Here is an 18,629-nt window from a genome sequence, read left to right on the forward strand (position 1 = left end):
AAACCAGCCCAAAGCTCAGCGGCTTAAAACAACAAACATTCATTGTAGTCATGAATCATTACATCATCAGTTCCACTGTACTTAACTACTTTTGAGTTGATTTTGAATTCTATAGGCACAGTCTTCATGTATCTAGTAAAAAAAGAGTAGTGGATTATTATGTGTTGAATTGTGCTCTCCCAAAGAAGATATGTGGTATACTGTAATAAAGATATGTTGGATACTACCTAAGGAGACAAAAGACCTGTACTCCGAAAACTATAAGATAATGATGAAAGAAATCAAAGAAGACACAAACAGATAGAAAGATATACCATGTTTTTGGACTGGAAGAATAAATACTGTCAAAATGACTATACTACCCAAGGCAATCTACAGATTCAATGACATCTCTATCAAATTACCAATGGCATTTTTCACAGAACTAGAACAAAGAATATTAAAATTTGTATGAAGACACAAAAGACCCCGAATAGCAAAGCAATCTTGAGAAAGAAAAACAGAGCTGGAGGAATGAGGCTCCCTGACTTCAAACTATCCTACAAAGCTATAGTCATCAAAACAGTATGGTATTGGCACAAAAAAAGAAATATAGATCAATGGAACAGGATAGAAAGCCCAGAAATAAACCCACACACCTCTGGTCAATTAATCTATGATAAAGGAGGCCAGAGTATACAATGGAGAAAAGACAGTCTCTTCAACAAATGGTGCTGGGAAAACTGGACAGCTACATGTAAGAAAATGAAATTAGATCATTCTTTAAGACCATACACAAAAATAAACTAAAAATGGATTAAAGACCTAAATGTGAGACCAGACACTATAAAACTCCTAGAGGAAAACAAAGGCAAAACACTCTCTGACATAAATCGCAGCAGTATCTTTTCTGACCCATCTCCCAGAGTAATGGAAATAAAAACAAAAATAAACAAATGGGACCTAACTAAACTCAAAAGCTTTTGTACAGCAAAGGAAACCATAAACGAAATGAAAAGACAACCCACAGATTGGGAGAAAATATTTGCAAATGATGTGACCGACAAAGGATTAGTCTCCAAAATTTACAAATAGCTCATTCAGCTTAATCACCAAAACAAACAACCCAGTCAAAAAATGGGCAGAAGACCTAAATAGACATTTTTCCAAGGAAGACAGATGGCCAAAAGGTGCACGAAAAGATGTTCAACATCGCTAATGTTGAATGATTAGAGAAATACAAATCAAAACTACAATAACATATTACCTCACACCAGTCAAAAAGGTTATCATCCAAAATCCGCAAACTATAAATGCTGGAGAGGATGTGGAGAGAAGGGATCTTTCCTACACTGTTGGTGGGAACATAAATTGGTACAGCCACTATGGAGAACAGTATGGAGGTTCCTTAAAAAACTAAAAAATAGAACTACCATATGACCCTGCAATCCCACCTCTGGGCTTATATCCGGAGAAGAATATGGTCCGAAAGGACACATGCACCCCAATGTTGATTGCAGCACTGTTTCCAATAGTCAAGACATGGAAGCATCCTAAATGTCCATCAACAGAGGAATGGATAAAGAAGATGTGGTACATATACAATGGAATATTACTCGGCCGTAAAAAAAAAAAAAGAATGAAATAATGCCATTTGCAGCAACATGGATGGACCTAGAGATTGTCATACTGAGTGAAGTAAATCAGACAGAGAAAGAGAAATATGATATGATATCGCTTATACGTGGAATTTAAGAAGAAGTGATACAAATGAACGTATTTACAAAACAGAAACAGACTCACAGACTTAGAGAACAAACTTATGGTTACCAGGGGGGAAGAGTGGGGGAAGGGATAGTTAGGGAGTTTGGGATTGTGGGATTGACATGTACATACTGCTATATTTAAAAAGGATAACCAACAAGGACCTACTGTATAGCACAGGGAACTCTGCTCAATGTTATGCAGCAGCCTGGATGGGAGGGGAGTCTGCGGGAGAATGGATACATGTATATGTATGGCTGAGTCGCTTTGCTGTGCACCTGAAACTATCACAACATTGTTAATTGGTTATACTCCAATATAAAATAAAAAGTTAAAAAAATTCAAAAATCAATCAATTAATTAATTTTCAAAAGAAGATATGTTGGGGTCCTAGATCCCAGGTCCTAACTTCCAGTACCTAAGAATGTTATCTTATTTGGAGATAGGGTCTTTATGGAAGTTAAAGTTAAAATGAGGTCATTAGGGTTGGCCCTAACCCAACTTGATTGGTGTACTTATAAAAAAGGGGAAATTTGAACACAGGGACAGACAGGCCTAGAAGGAAGATGATATGAAGAGACATGCAGGCAGGGAAAAGATGACTATCTACAAGCCTTTGGGAAAATCAAGAACTCATTGCTAAGTACATTTACTCACAGAAAGTTTCCTTTCTTGAGAAAAAAAAGAAATTACCTAGAAAAAAATGAGTGAGAAAATATCTACAATTTTACAATAGATAAAGTTGTTCAACACTTCAAAGACCAATTTAAAACAATCACATCTTGCTACGGATCTCACCTCCATGAAATACCACCTCAACTTGACAAACTACCACTACATAAATTCCAATGGGCCTGATTTAGCCTTAAAACCTGCTGTGATTCAATGAAGGAAGTGTGAGAACCAAGTGAGATTATTTCAAGAATAAACTAAAATATTTGCTATCAAAGGTAAATGCAGCTGAAATAGAATTTGCATTATAAAAAAGTCAAAACAATTTTAAGAAGAAAAAATAAAATGCAATATTTTTCAGCTTGTTACCATAATATTTTGAAACTTTATAACTGTCAGAGCAATGCTCATGACATTTCCTGATCTGTTAACTGATAAGCATTTTATTACCTATGGGGAAAAAAAAAACAACTTTAAGCTCTTAACTATAAAATGCAGGCAAAAGAATGGCAGGATGAGTAGGATTTAGACGGGGAAGAGCAGGGCAGCAGGTTGGGGTGGGGACAGTTTCCCAGGGAGGCGAAGCATCATGTGCAAAGCATCACAACAGAGATTTCTTGAGCCTGTGTTTGTATTTTACATAAATGGAATCATACAATATGTTAAAAAAAATGCAGGCAAGGGACTTCCTTGGTGGTGCAGTGGTTGAGAGTCCGCCTGCCGGTGCGGGGGACATGGGTTCGAGCCCTGGTCCGGGGGGATCCCACATGCTGCAGAGCAACTGGGCCCATGGCTACAGCTACTGAGGCCCGCGCGCCTGAAGCCCATGCTCTGCAATGGGAGAAGCCACCGCGTTGGGAGGCCCGTGCACTTTGGCAGGGGGTGGGCCCCCCACTCGCCGCAACTAGGGAGGGCCCGCATGCAGCAGCAGAGACCCAACGCAGCCATAAATAAATAAATAAATTTATTTTTTTAAAAAATGCAGGCAAGACATATATCTTCTAGATATATAAAATATTTCAGCTAAGTGAAGAGTCTATCCAAATTTCAGCTAGCTTTCCTCTGGGTCTGTTACACATAGGTCTGAACTTTCACAAAGACCTTGTAACAGACTAACATTTCTTACAAACTTCAGGGAAAAAAAAATTTTTTTAATACTAAATGTATGACCAGTGAAGAAATATAATGTGATGAAAATTTAACAGGCAAGGGGATTTTTACATTTAACTGATCAGTGGTACTACTTGTTGTATTAAAGAAAATCACCGATTCAGATTAAGAAGATGCTTGGTTGTGTTGGGGTTTATGTATTTGTCATCCATTCTTTAATGGAGAAGTTTACTCAGTAAATTAATATGTTGGAAACATTTTTAGAAAACAGTATTTAACCCATTTAAAAGGGAAAAACTATTTTGAAAAATCTAAGCATGCCCATTTCCATATAAATAAATGTGAACATTATGTAAAACTAATTATAAATCAATTTTTTAGCTGTTCATCAAAGCAGGTCCACAGAAATCTCTAACTGAAAAAATTCCAAGCAATTCCTTTTAGGCATTGTTTAAGCTATTACAGATGTTTGAAAATAACAAAACTAAATTTAAAATATTCATAATAATAAACAAGACAATAAAGACAACCCTCAGAATGGGAAAAAATATTTGCAAATGAAGCAACTGATAAGGGATTAATCTCCAAAATATACAAATAGCTCATGAGCTCAATATCAAAAAAACAAACAACTCAATCCAAAAATGGGTAGAAGACCTAAATAGACATTTCTCCAAAGAAGTCATACAGATGGCCAACAGTCTCATGAAAAGATGCTCAACATCACTAATTATTAGAGAAATGCAAATCAAAACTACAATGAGGTATCACCTCACACCGGTCAGAATGGCCATCATCACAAAATCTACAAACAATAAAAGTTGGAGAGGGTGTGGAGAAAAGGGAACCCTCTTGCACTGTTGGTGGGAATGTAAGTTGATACAGTCACTATGGAGAACAGTATGGAGGTTCCTTAAAAAACTAAAAGTAGGACTACCATGTGACCAAGCAATCCCACTACTGGGCATATACCCTGAGAAAACCATAATTCAAAAAGACACATGCACCCCAATGTTCATTGCAGCACTATTTACAATAGCCAGAACACGGAAGCAACCTGAATGTCCACCAACAGATGAATGGATAAAGAAGATGTGGTACATATATGCAATGGAATATTACTCAGCTGTAAAAAGGAATGAAACTGGGTCATTTGTAGAGATGTGGATGGACCTAGATACTGTCATACAGAGTGAAGCAAGTCAGAAAGAGAAAAACAAATATTGTATATTAACGCATATATGTGGAATCTAGAAAAATGGTACAGATGAACCTATTTTCAGAGCAGAAATAGAGACACATACGTAGAGAGCAAACATATGGACACCATGGGGGGAAGGAGGGGGTGGGATGAATTGGGAGATTGGGATTGACATGTATACATCACTACGTATAAAATAGGTAACTAATGAGAACCTGCTGTATAGCACAGGGAACTCTCTACTCAGTGCTCTGTGGTGACCTAAATGGAAAGGAAATCCAAAAAGGAGGGGATATATGTATACATATAGCAGATTCACTTCACTGTACAGCAGAAACTGTTGTAAAGCAACTATACTCCAATTTTTTTAAAAAAAGCATTCCTGCCCACACAAAAAAATATTTGGGACTTCCCTGGTGGCGCAGTGGTTAAGACTCCACATTCCCAACGCAGGGGGCCCATGTTCGATCCCTGGTCAGGGAACAAGATCCTACATGTCGCAACTAAGAGTTAACATGCCACAACTAAGGAGCCAGAAAGCCGCAACTAGGAGCCTGCCTGCTGCAACTAAGACCTGACGCAACCAAATAAATTAATTAAATAAATATTTTTAAAAAATATTCATAATGAAGGCTTTTTACCAATTCCAACTGAGCTTTCCCCACTCTTCCTTCCAGAAGTGACTTTGTTTAGCAGCTTTGGATAGAACTGGACTGAGGGAATAGATGAGAATTATCCACTTTGAAAGTCAGATTTGGGAGATAAAGAATGAATAGGTAATTTATTTTTCAAAAAATGAACCAAGTGGGCTTCCCTGGTGGTGCAGTGGTTGGGAGTCTGCCTGCTAATGCAAGGGACATGGGTTCGAGCCCTGGTCTGGGGGGGATCCCACATGCCGCGGAGCAACTGGGCCCGTGAGCCACAACTACTGAGCCTGCGCGTCTGGAGCCTGTGCTCCGCAACAAGAGAGGCCGCGATAGTGAAGGGCCCTCGCACCACGATGAAGAGTGGCCCCTGCTTGCCACAACTAGAGAAAGCCCTCGCACAGAAACAAAGACCCAACACAGCAAAAATAAATTAATTAATTAATAAACTCCTACCCTCAACATCTTTAAAAAAAAAAAATGAACCAAGTATAAGACTGTTAGGAAGTATTAGGCAAAGAGACTCTTTTACATTCATCTAGAATTGTTGTTCTTATTCCCGAGGAGAATTTAAATATGATAAAGATAGGCCATTTTCCCCACCTGGGTAGCTCCAAGGAGGTTGCCCCTCTCTAACAAATAACAGGGGAAATACCCAACACAGAACCCTTGCCTGTTATTATCTCGGTAGACAGTAACTTCTAGAGAGTGAGGATTAGTTCTTTCTCCTATTCAAACTAACTACATCTTGCACAGTGCTGTGCACATCATAGGAATTCCTCAAAAGTTTGGTGAATTCCATTGAAAAACTAAGATTATTCACTAATCTTAGCTTCTTCAATGTCAAAGTATAAAGACAGAATCAGATAAGAGCACTGAATTCTAAATTCATTCAGTAAGAGTCATAAATTATGAAGTGCTTCCACCAATATATGGTTAAGTAAGGGGACCTACTTTTAAAATGACTTAGTTATTAAAAGACAAAAATAACACAAGTGTCATAGAATTTTCAAAGGAGCTTTATAATTTGTGTAACTTGCTAGAATTGGGGTTATCAAATTTAATATGAACAGCTTTCATTAAATTTGTATTTAATGAATGCAGCTGTGAAATGGGCAAATCCAATATACTGCAAACAGCCCAACTCTTACTTCGTTCCACAGATATGATTTACCCTTAATAGCCAGAAGCATCACTTCAAATAGTTTGTGTTACGGCAGAATGGATTATGTTGTATTCATTCTACCTACAGGAATGAAGCTAGCATCCATAATAGCAGCATTCAACTGTGTGTTACAAAGCACAACCCAGCAGAACGTTTATAACATAAAATGTGAAGATATTTAAAACAAACTTTGTAGGTTGTGGCAGCCCAGAGACTTCTCTCTTTCCACTAAAGGGATATATTTTTGATTCAAGTCTTTCAAATCCTAGGACCTGAGATGAGCTACAAAACTTACCCAGGACTGTGGAAAATGTGTCAGCCTCTGCTTTGTACTCCTAAGACTCAACTCACCATTTCTATAAACATGTACATGCACAGGCATGGACGTTTCTACACAGAGCAAATTTATCATTCATTTAACGTGGAGGATGTGTCTGCATTTGAGAATGTAATGGACATTCACATTTCTTCCTCCAGATAAATGTGTACTATGCAGTAAAGCTCCAGTTGAGAGGGCTATGAGTTCTAGTTCTCCTTTTTAATATTTCACTCCCGAGAAAATTCTCCATCACATATAAGCAATTTCTAAAATATTCTCAATCTAAGGAGGTTTCCAGATCTACCTGGAAAAATGAACAATTGCATACCAGTTTGACAGACAGTATACAAGAATTAGATTAGAGGGTAAAATAAAAATCACAGAATTCCAATGCAAAGAGGTTTCAAGGTCATTCAGACGTCCAAGTTCAAATCTCACTTCTGAAAAAAAAACTAGCTGCCTGATCTTAGACAACTTAATCTTGCTAAACCTCTTTTCCCTCATGTGAAAAGTGAGGATAAAAATAGGACTGCTGTGGGAGTTGAAGTTTACACACACACCACACATGCCAAGTCTCCAGCACAATCCCATGGATCAGGCACAGCATGATATGTAGCTGTACATGCATAATATCATGTGGACACTCTATAGTTGTCCCTACATCCTATTTCCCACATTAAACAGGCATTATCTGCTCATGTTCTCTCCTCCTTTCTGCATTATGGGCCATTACAGGCAGAAGCTGTGTCATATTCAATTCTGTAACTGCAGGATCTAACACATACCTGGCATATTGTATAAACCAGTCAACTGCTACTTATGTTTGGCGAGAGAAGCTGGTTCCTCATATATGTTAACATATTTTATCAGGTAAGTCAAATGAAAAGTGAAGTGCTCATTCTTAACCTATTAAACTTTCTCCCTCTGTTTTTGCTAAATTTACGTAGGTGGACTCTTAATTAGCTGTAACAATCAGCTGCTGATTTTCTATTTAAAATGTGAAACTTGAAGTTCCCCCATTGTTTCACCATCGTAGGGTTCATCTGGGTACCATTCCAAAAATTTAATTTGCTTTGTTATTTTAAAAAAATGTATTAGCCCAGCCCCCTCCCCCTCGGATGTGGCTGGAGCTTGAGGCACACAGGGCCTGAGACGCCACAGACCTGGGACCCCACAGACCTGGGACCCAGAGCAGCTCAGAGGCAGTGAACAATAGCTCTTCAAGTCTGCAATAAAAAATGGCCTCCAATAAAACTACATTGCAAAAAACGGGAAAGAAACAGAATGCAAAGAGTAAAAAAGTTGAAGAGGCAGAACCTGAAGAATTTGTGGTAGAAAAAGTACTGGACCGACGTGTAGTGAATGGGAAGGTGGAGTGTTTCCTGAAGTGGAAGGGATTTACAGATGCAGACAATACTTGGGAACCCGAAGAAAACTGAGATGGTCCAGAGTTGATTGAAGCATTTCTTAATTCTCAAAAAGCTGGTAAAGAAAAAGATGGAACCAAAAGAAAATCTTTATCTGACAGTGAATCTGATGATAGCAAATCAAAGAAGAAAAGAGATGCTGCTGATAAACCAAGAGGTTTAGCCAGAGGTCTCGACCCAGAGCGATAACTGGTGCCACAGACAGCAGTGGAAAATTCATGTTTCTCAGGAAATAGAAAGATTCAGATGAGGCGGACTTGGTGATGGCAAAGGAGGCAAATATGAAGTGTCCTCAAATTGTAATTGCTTTTTATGAAGAGAGACTAACTTGGCATTCTTTTCCAGAAGATGAAGCTCAATAATTGTCTGCATTGCTATATATATATATATATATATATATATATATATGTATATATGAAATCTGGGTCCTGGTTTTTTGATTTATTAGTGTGAAGAAATAACTACATTCTAATGAAAATCAAGTTTGATATGTTCGTTTTGAAGTAGTATTGGGGAAGTTGTTGGGTTTTGGGGGGTTTTGGCGGGGGGGGCTTTGTTTTTTGTTTTTTTTTGCATCTATAGCACTGGTTACTTTGAACAAATAAAAGCTTTCTGTAGTTGCTTCCTTTAGCAGAAAAGAACATTTGATACCATGGTATATTATTTCCTCTACCTGAGAGAACAGCTTTTCTAAATGTTGGGGAAAATCTCCATAGTCATTACTCAATCAGAATTTAGAATTTGCATTTAACTCATATATGCCTAAGGACCATTCTGGGTTTTCTTGTATGTGTATACATAAAATACATATGTAAATGGTTTGGGGGTTTTTTGGTTATTGCTTAAATACATTTACCAAAACAAAAACAGCCTTTCACAACCATGGATAATCCCATGTTTCTGGGATTCTATAATTTTGAGCAATATAAGAAATCACTTCAACTTAAATTGAAAATTTAAGTCTTAACCTTTCAAATTAAATAATTTTGTAATTAATTAGACAAATTAATGTAAACAATTTAAATTGGATAATTTTTTTTTTTTTTTTTTTTTTTTTTTTTTTTGCGGTACGCAGGCCTCTCACTGTTGTGGCCTCTCCCGTTGCAGAGCACAGGCTCCGGACGCGCAGGCTCAGCGGCCATGGCTCACGGGCCCAGCCGCTCCGCGGCATGTGGGATCTTCCCGGACCGGGGCACGAACCCGTGTCCCCTGCATCGGCAGGCAGACTCTCAACCACTGCACCACCAGGTAAGCCCCAAATTGGATAATTTTTTAAAGCAGCCCTATCAAAATCTGCATCCATATCTACCGTCATATAAATGCAGTTTTATATGCAAAACCCCTGAAAGGAAAATTTTATCACTGTCAACAAATGACACCCAAATGAAAAAACTAGAAAAATTCTGGTATGTTTTAATTAGCCAAGCAAGACTTAGTTAAATGGACATTTGAAGCTTCCTTTTGGCAAACCATTCCTTTATAAGAAGTTGAAATCCCTGTGCTGTATTTACTGAAAGACTGTGATACATGGAATGTCTCAGACTTGTTAATGGAAACCTAATCAGATGGTTAGAGATGTTGGCAAATTAGGATCTGCAGGAATAAATGAGTGAACAAACTTTTCTAATCTAAACTTGACCTGCATGTTTTTTCAAGCTTTAACCCAACCCATTCCTTACACATAGGCTCAATCTTCTCAGTATTTTGGGTTACTGGTTCAGCAGAAGCCAGGAAAAACAATAACTTTGTAGTAATCAGAATGTTATTCAACTGTATATTGTTTACTTTATGGTAAATAGTGGCGAACAGTGGTCAATAAATAGTTTTATATTAAAAAAATACTAACAGAATTGTAGGTCTTGAACACAGGTGAGTTTCTTTTTTTGATTCAAAATGAAACAAACTTTCTGGGTAAAAACTTAAATAGTTGATTTCTGCCTAGTGGAAAGATTCCCTGTTTACAGTTCTTTGCTAAAAAGGAAAGAAATGAAAATATTTTTGCCAGATTGTAAGCCCATAGGAAAGTTACAGATTAGAGTTTGCACTAATTGCTCAAGCTCATTTCTTTTTCAAAAAGGAGATCCTAATTTTTAACAACTTGACAAGATTACAGCAACCTATTTGGTACAACTCAGATTATTTTCATATTTCCTCCTTTTCTTGCTCCAACTGGTGGCCAGTCTCAGTCAGAAGTCTAAGCAGCACCTCCAGTCTCCTCTCCACAAAGTGTGCCAGAAACAAGTAGCACAGAAGAGGTGCCACCACCCTTAATTTGAACCTTTGTGATACCCTCAGTCCACAACTGCAAAGCTCTTCTTCGAGTTACCTTTTCCAAACAAATAAACCATGTAATCTAATTCCACCCCACCCCCCAACCTCACATCCACTCTCCTTTTGATACATTTTTCTGTTTTTTATTTGTTTGTTTGTTTTTAATATAATGAGTCCCATATACCCAGAGTCATCTCTCAGTATCCGTGGGGAATTTGTTCCAGGACCTCTGTGGATACCAAAATCCGTGGATGCTCAAGTCCCCTATATAAATGGCATAGTACAGTCAGCCCTCCATATCCCTGGGTTCTGCATCTGCGAATTCAACCAAATGAATTGAATTGTTGGTTGAACTGGCTGATGCAGAAGCAGTGGGGGCAGAGGGTCCACTGCTTTTCCTACTCACTGGATCTAGCAGAGCATCAAATAAGTAAACAACTTGCAGAACCTTTATGTTCCCTGCAGGGGGCCTGAAACCTGTGTTTTCACAAGCCCTCCAGGTGGTCCTGACCTGCGCCCAAGGTTGGAAACCTCTGCTCCAGCCTTTCAGGATGGGGCCCAGACTGGCAGATATTTTTCATGACTTTTTGTTTTTATAAACATACTGAAGATCCCCAATCATCTGACTGATCCCAGGGCCAGGATTTGAGTGACTTAATGTTTAAGTACAATTCTGATAGAAGTCACAACATTTCCATTTCATAATAACTAATGTTTGGGTGAATAAAGCCTTTGCCTCTTGGAATTTGAACTACCTCACTACAGTTTTTAAATTTTATTTGTATCACACACATCCACACACAACCAAGGCAATTTGAAGGAGAAACCCAAAGGAAAAAAGGCAAAACATCTGTCTTTAGTGGGGAAAGCATTGCAGAGGGTCCAAAAGCCCTACGTACCTGAAACCCAACTCTCAGCTCACTCTCTCTAACAATGAGAAAATCGGAATGGAGAATATGGACGGTTCAGTGCAAGTAGCAGTAACAGTGATGATGACAAAAACAACATTTATTTTGTCCTTACTGACATAGGCACTTTGTCAAATGGGCCACGTGTATTATTTAATCCTCACAACAACTTTTCCCATTTCACAGATAAGGAAACTGAGGCACAGAGATGTTAAGCAACCTGCCCAAGGTCTTAGAGATCTTAAGTGGCAGAGCTGGGACCCCACAATCTAGGTTTCTCTGACGTCAAGCCCCATAAACTCTAACAACTTTGCTGTGCTGACTTCCAGCCCATCAGCCCAGATTTGGTGGACAATGGGAAAATAACTTGATTGTGCGTTATCTAGAAACCTCTCCCATGGACTGGACACTGCAGTTTGGACGCCTAGTCTGTCTCACAGACCTATTGAGGGGCTCATTTTCCTCCTTCCCCACGAGAAAGATTACAAAGTGTAACCCGAGTACATCAGGCCTTGAGGCAAACTCTACCATTCACTGTAACTCACAATAGTCACATCAACATGGTACCATCTTGAATAACAGAGCCATGAAGGCAACAATATCAGAAAGGACACAGTATGAGCAAACTGCCTGATAATCAAGTCTAAATAGACTTACTGGTTGAGAAATAATCCTGGCGTATATTCTTCAAGCAATATTTACTCACTGCAGAACAATGAATTTAAGTTTCAGCTTTGGAATCCGTTGCTTCTTTTAAATGTACCAGACCGTCTTGAGATAATTATCAACCCCTCCTCAGTGCTCCCCACTGCAAGTGCTTCAACACTATTATCTTCCCTCATCTACACACTGAATCTCTGTAGCTCATGGAAAGCCAGTGTCAGAGTAGATCAAGACAGGGGCACTGGGCAGAAGTTCGTGGAAAAAAAGAAAGACACGGGGCTTCCCTGGTGGCGCAGTGGTTGAGAGTCCGCCTGCAGATGCAGGGGACACGGGTTCGTGCCCCGGTCCGGGAAGATCCCACATGCCGCGGAGCGGCTAGGCCAGTGAGCCATGGCCACTGAGCCTGCGCGTCCGGAGCCTGTGCTCCACAACGGGAGAGGCCACAGCAGTGAGAGGCCCGCGTACCACAAAAAAAAAAAAAAAAGACACAAGTCCTTAACTTTAGGCTCTTTCCATCAGAAGTAAGAAAGAGGGCAGACCTTAAAGTGGCTGGCAAAGTCAAGTGACCTTTGTAAACACACTACACAAAATCCCATAGACGCCAGCCCACAGCTGGGACAGCTAGCCACTCGCGCTGTTAGAGCAGGTTCCCTCCCAGGTCCACAGAGAAATGTCCAGAGGCTCTCTAGGCTGCCCCCACTCTGCTTGAAACTAGAGGGCAAAATACTCCTAGTATACTTCCTTTATACATACTTCCTCTCTGGTAGAGTCACAGTTTGCCAACAACAAAGGTAGAACTAATTTATGTACACACAGAAATACATTTCATTGCTCATACAAATTCAATATTCAATCAAGACAGTGTAGTAGTAATCTTACTCTATTTCCGGTTTTCTCAGTCTGCACTAATGACATTTTGGACCGGATAATTCTTTGCTGTGAAGGGCTGTCCTGTGCATGGTAGGATGTTTAGCAGCATCCCTGGCCTCTACTCACTAGATGCCAATAGCAAACCCTTTCCCCAAGTTGTAACAACCAAAAAATATCTCTGGGAGAGCAAATCACCCCTAGCTAAGAATCACTGATATATTTGCTCAATTTGTCCCATGTGTCTCTAAAAGGCAAATGTATACTTCTGTACTACAATGCAACTGTTTAAAAGATATTACTATACCCCGTGACTGTCAGTCTCTGTGATTCTCTGATGATTATTCAGACATCCAAGTGGCCTGCCTTTCTTATTCTGGCATTGTTACTGTATTAAAATTCCCTTGGCTCAAGTGCCAGACCCTGCCTGGTTTCCATCTCTCCACCTTCCTTTTCTGACAACCTGAGACCCCTGAATTCCACCCAGCTTTAGACACACCTCCAACTTTGTCTCTCAAGGACTGATCTTTTTTATTTTTTCTGAGTTATATAATAATATATTTATTGAGTATATACAGTGCACCAAGGATTTTTTTTTTAACATCTTTATTGGAGTATAATTGCTTTACAGTGGTGTGTTCGTTTCTGCTTTATAACAAAGTGAATCAGTTCTACCTGTATGTATGTTCCCATATCTCTTCCCTCTTGCATCTCCCTCCCTCCCACCCTCCCTATCCCACCCCTCTCGGTGGTCACAAAGCACCGAGCTGATCTCCCTGTGCTATGCGGCTACTTCCCACTAGCTATCTATTTTACGTTTGGTAGTGTATACATGTTCAAGGACTGATCTTGATTTGGCAAGGAGGGATACTAGCCTAACGTTCTCATAATCAATTTCCTGTTACTCCCACTATTTGTCATTAAACCACATCCTGGTGATCCAGTTTTGAAAACCAGGCATGTGCCTTGAACTGGAAAAAAAAGTCCCCACTCACCATTCAATGTTGATAATTCAAGTTGTGTCTTATACTTTTATAATGGGTCTCATGATGCCACGATCCTCTAGAACCAGGACCCTAAATTATTCTTGCAGTCCTGCCTCAGAATTTGTGACTATCTGTATGCTCATGGAATTGTCAGCCCAATATTATTTTGTCTGCTCCTTGGAATTTCAAATATCACCTGCTTTGAGGTTGGCCATCACTGAGCTTCTATGACCATCAACACATGCTCATTTGACCCTGTTACACCTACAAGATGCCAATGACTGTATTAGGCTGCTACCATCCACGATTTCATCAGCTCTCTGGACACAATCCTCAGTCTGTAACCCTGTTGCCCCCTCCCCAGTGTCCATCCCACCCACGCAATTGCGGGGCGGGGGGGTGTCCAGATCCAGGTCTTTGCTCATGAGATGGTTGTTACCCTAGCTAGGCTATGGCACTCAGACCAAGACTGGATACTGGAATTCATATTCGATTAGCTCTTCTAGGTAGTTCATTCAATTTTACTTAAACCTTAAGCCAGAATATTACTTTTCCAGTTACATCATCCAAAAAGAGGTGAAGCCTAGATAACGAACAGAAACAGGATCTCCAGTGCTCCCTCACAATGAACGTTACATTTGGGTACCTAATCCTTTTTACTCCCACATATTTTCTCAGGAAAGGAAAGACTTCTGTAATTCTCACTCCAATCAAAATGCTTAATTGCCTCAATTTCTTTACCGCATCTCCCACCTTCTTCATAACTACAGGAAGTAGAAAATTTAAGCACAAATAACTCAGAAAGAAATGAGAAACAAAAATAAAAAGACTTTAAAAGTGTCGAAATCCTCCCAGTAAATTCACTTAAGTATCTGCATGGACTAAAAGTCCGCTCATTATGAAGGGAAATTTAATGGGTCACTCCTTCCAATCTTCTGCCTTTATGGAGAGAGGCATCCAAACCATTCAAATCAGGCGTTGACCCTGGCTAGGCAATAGCACTACCCACAGTTAAAAATTATGTGGGAGCTTCACAAAAACAAGACCCATTAGAGCGCAGCAAATCCTTTCAGAACTTCCCAGTAGCTGGGCCAGAATCCTCAATACTACTCGGCTTATTCTACCAGCCTGCAGCAAGCTAGTGCATGGACTAGGGAAACACACAAGCTAAATGAAGGCACTATGACAGTAAGAAAGATAAGTCTCAATGACACAAGCCTATTTACACATAAAGCCAATTGCTCCCAGTGACAAGCAGTGTTTTTCAAATTGCAAATCATAACCCAAAGCACTGGAGAGAATGACCTATTAAGGCTCTCTCCCCAGTGAATGCACTGAAGTTAACTAATAGGTCTTGACTGCAATTTGTTCCTTTTTAGGAATGGAATAGAAAATTTCAGAATGCATTACAAGCAAATAGTAACAGTAAAAATGTTTCATGAAACTTTTTTCACACATAGATGATAGATAGGTAGATAGATAGATAGATAGAGACAGAAGTTCAACAACTATTTACTGAGTACCTACAATGCACCAAGTACTTTTCTAGACAGATACATCAATGACTAAAACAGATAAAAATTCTTGTGATGCTTATACATAATATTTTAGATAGAAATGTAAAACGGATTTCTTAGTGTAAGTCATAGATTTTTTTTTTAAGTTTGAAAGACACTATTTATAATACAGAGGTGCCCAAGCATCCTCCCTACCACTCCATCAAGACAGAAGCACCCAATGATCGCCCCGCCACTCTGGGAAGCCCCAGACAGGAATGAAGTGGAGAGAAGAGCCCAAATCATCCCCCCTCCCCGCTTGCAAATCCGCCTTCAAGGTCAAGCCTGTCTTCTTGAAGCCATTCTCTGTTTGCTCTGTTTTGCATCTTCCCCTTTAATTTTGTTTCTTTCCCACAGTTCTAATAAGAAAAGCCTCTTGAAAGGGAATGAACAGCTAAATGAACCAGTTCTCGGTGGATATTCCCTAGAAGTGTAACAGGTGGAGAAGTTTTGTTTATATTTTTATTAAATAGTCACTGCTAGTAACAGGCAAAGCATCGAAATTGTGATAGCAGATTCTCTTTGATCCATGAAACAACATATCTACATATATTCTCTCTAAATTTCTTCAGAAACATCCTAATAGGTATTAACTAGGGTCCAGTCTGATACTTCTCAACATAATGATTTGCTTATTTCATCTGAAACCGCCATAGCTCACATTTAGTGGTTCTCTAGGATGAGCCCGACATTGTGCTATGTGCCTTGTCTTTCATCTTCACAATGATCCGGTGAGGGCAGAATTATTATCTGCCTTCTGTAAGAGAAGATGTTAAAGCTTCTAGAAGTTAAGTAATTTGTCCAGGATCATTCAGCTAGTCAGTGGCAGAGCTAAAATTTTAACAAATGCCATATAGCTCCACAAAATGACTGACTGTATCCCCATTAAGGGCAGAAGGTTTATTATGTATGAAAAAAATATAAACTCTGCTCAGAAAACTTACTCTACAAGCCCCCGTTTCTCCTGACTTGCTCTTAATCATTCTTTATTATTTTCATAATCATTAATAAAGTCTATAAATAAACAAACCATTAGGTTTAGAACTGAAGGGTCAACACAAGTACTTTTTCCTTCCTTCAATGCAATAGGTTTAAATATGTGGTTGATCAAAATATTGTGACATTTCTTGCACTAACCCCTTTTAATTGTCATAAGGATAGTGGGAGGATAAGAGGACAGACTCTGGGTCCAGAATGTGTGGTCTCAACTACCAGCCCCACAATTTATATGAAGCTTATACACAGCTGTATAGCCTTGGGAAAGCCGTGCCTCAGTTTCCTCATCTGTAAAATGAAAATAATAATAGTATTTACCTAGGGGGTTATTTTGAGGATTAAATGAGAAACTATAAGCAATGCACTTAGAACAGTGTGGACACTGAATAAACGCTATGTATTTGTTATCCTTACGATTATTACTTCCTAAGAAGCACTAGCTCATCTCATTCTACTAAGCATTAACGTCCTGGAGTTTATCAAGAAAAAACTAACTGATTCACTTTGTTATAAAGCAGAAACTAACACACCCTTGTAAAGCAATTATACTCCAATAAAGATGTTTAAAAAAAATCCCAACAGGAATAAAAACAAAAAGAAAGAATGTATATTTTGTTTTTGAGTGATGTGTATATTGTTTTTGAGTGAAGTATTGTATGAATGTCAATTAGATCCAGCTGGCTGGTGGTGGAGTTCAGTTCTGTATCCTTGTTGATTTTCTGTCTACTACTATCAATTACTGAGAGTGGAATATTAAAGTCTTTGAATATAATTGTGAAAAAAAAAGAGTAAGTTCTGGGTGGTGGGGAAAAGAAATCAATCATTAAACTTGAAACTCTGTCAAGACAGAGAATTATGTCTGTCCCATCACCTGTCCCTTCATTCCCCAGCTGACTGAGTTGCTGAAAGGTGCATAGTAGGTGCTATTGCCTATCTTATGCTGTTTTTGGAAAGCATTACACTTCATAACTTATTTGAAAAGGAACCATTTTGTTTTAATGCTGATATATGAGATCTCTTTGCTTTGCAAAACACAACCAGCATGTTTATTTACTGAACGGAGGTCAGTACCATAAGTTTGCATGAAAAGAGAAATCATAACCACTGTCAAAAGAAAATTCAAACCAATTTTGCAGCAAAGGTCTATACGTTGTTTTTAACAACTGTCTCAAATGTTGGTCAAATGAAAAGGTCAAGTGTACATCAATATAAAAGAATATAAAGGTCCTCACTATCCTTTAGCCTGTTCTCTTAGTGAGGCAAAAACACATTTAAAGTGCATCTCCTCATAATCAATTTCTTTACTTACAAATGTCATTCTGAATGGACATTTTACAGCTGATTAATTTTTGTCCCTTTTTCTCACACGCAAATACAAGACCAAAATGCATACTTCTGGTAGATTTCCTTCCTGCTGGTTCAAGTGCTGATTTCCTACAGATCTGCTGTCTACAGCCCTGGCAGAAAAATGATCTTTCAATCTATGCTGCCATGTTGCTTAAATATATTCATCTCTTCTCTTCCAAAATATTTAAGGTAAGTGAACAACTAAACATCTGATTGTAGAAGGTAGAAAACATTGTCATTGCCTTCGTCAAAAAGTCAACATATTAAATATGCTGCACAAATGTACTCAATTAACATTTTAATTAAGGATAACAAACAATAATTAAACAGATGACATTTTAATTAATTTTCTCAACTGTAAATAGCCTGATGGAAATTACTGTTAAATCTGATTTAAATATTTCTCCTTGCAAAAACAGTGACCTCAAACTACCCATGATCAAAAACGTTTCCCTTTTATGTACTTATATGGTCATAATGTCGTAGCCATAAAAAAGTTTCCAAGTAAAGTTTCTCAGTGTTATCAACCCTGTTCTCTTCACTTTGCATGCAAACAACAGTGTAGCTGTATATAATTATGTCTTTCAAGGCACTTGTTTATGTCTTGTGCAAAAACATAGCACTAAAGTACCTCAGGGTTGAATACTACAGTTAAAGATTCATGCTTGGTCATTAAGTCCAGATAAGCTATTTTGCCAAGCTTGGCAACCCAATTCCATGAAATCCAGTTTTCATATTGCCATAGATTCCTGAG

At 38.7% G+C, this 18,629-nt stretch overlaps 1 protein-coding gene and 1 pseudogene across 4 annotated transcripts in view; one reads left to right on the plus strand and one right to left on the minus strand.

Moving 5' to 3' along the window:
• GRM8 (glutamate metabotropic receptor 8) overlaps positions 1 to 18,629 on the minus strand; it is a gene marked incomplete at both ends in the record, with an annotated part of 765,994 nt that overhangs the window by 667,468 nt on the left and 79,897 nt on the right. The window lies entirely within an intron of this gene.
• LOC309810412 (chromobox protein homolog 3-like) lies at positions 8,047 to 8,643 on the plus strand (annotated as a pseudogene). Its single transcript has one exon. The product of its transcript is annotated as a chromobox protein homolog 3-like (transcript).

Source organism: Mesoplodon mirus (assembly GCF_964341445.2).
Source record: "Mesoplodon mirus genome assembly, chromosome: 9".
Lineage (NCBI taxonomy): Eukaryota > Metazoa > Chordata > Mammalia > Artiodactyla > Ziphiidae > Mesoplodon > Mesoplodon mirus.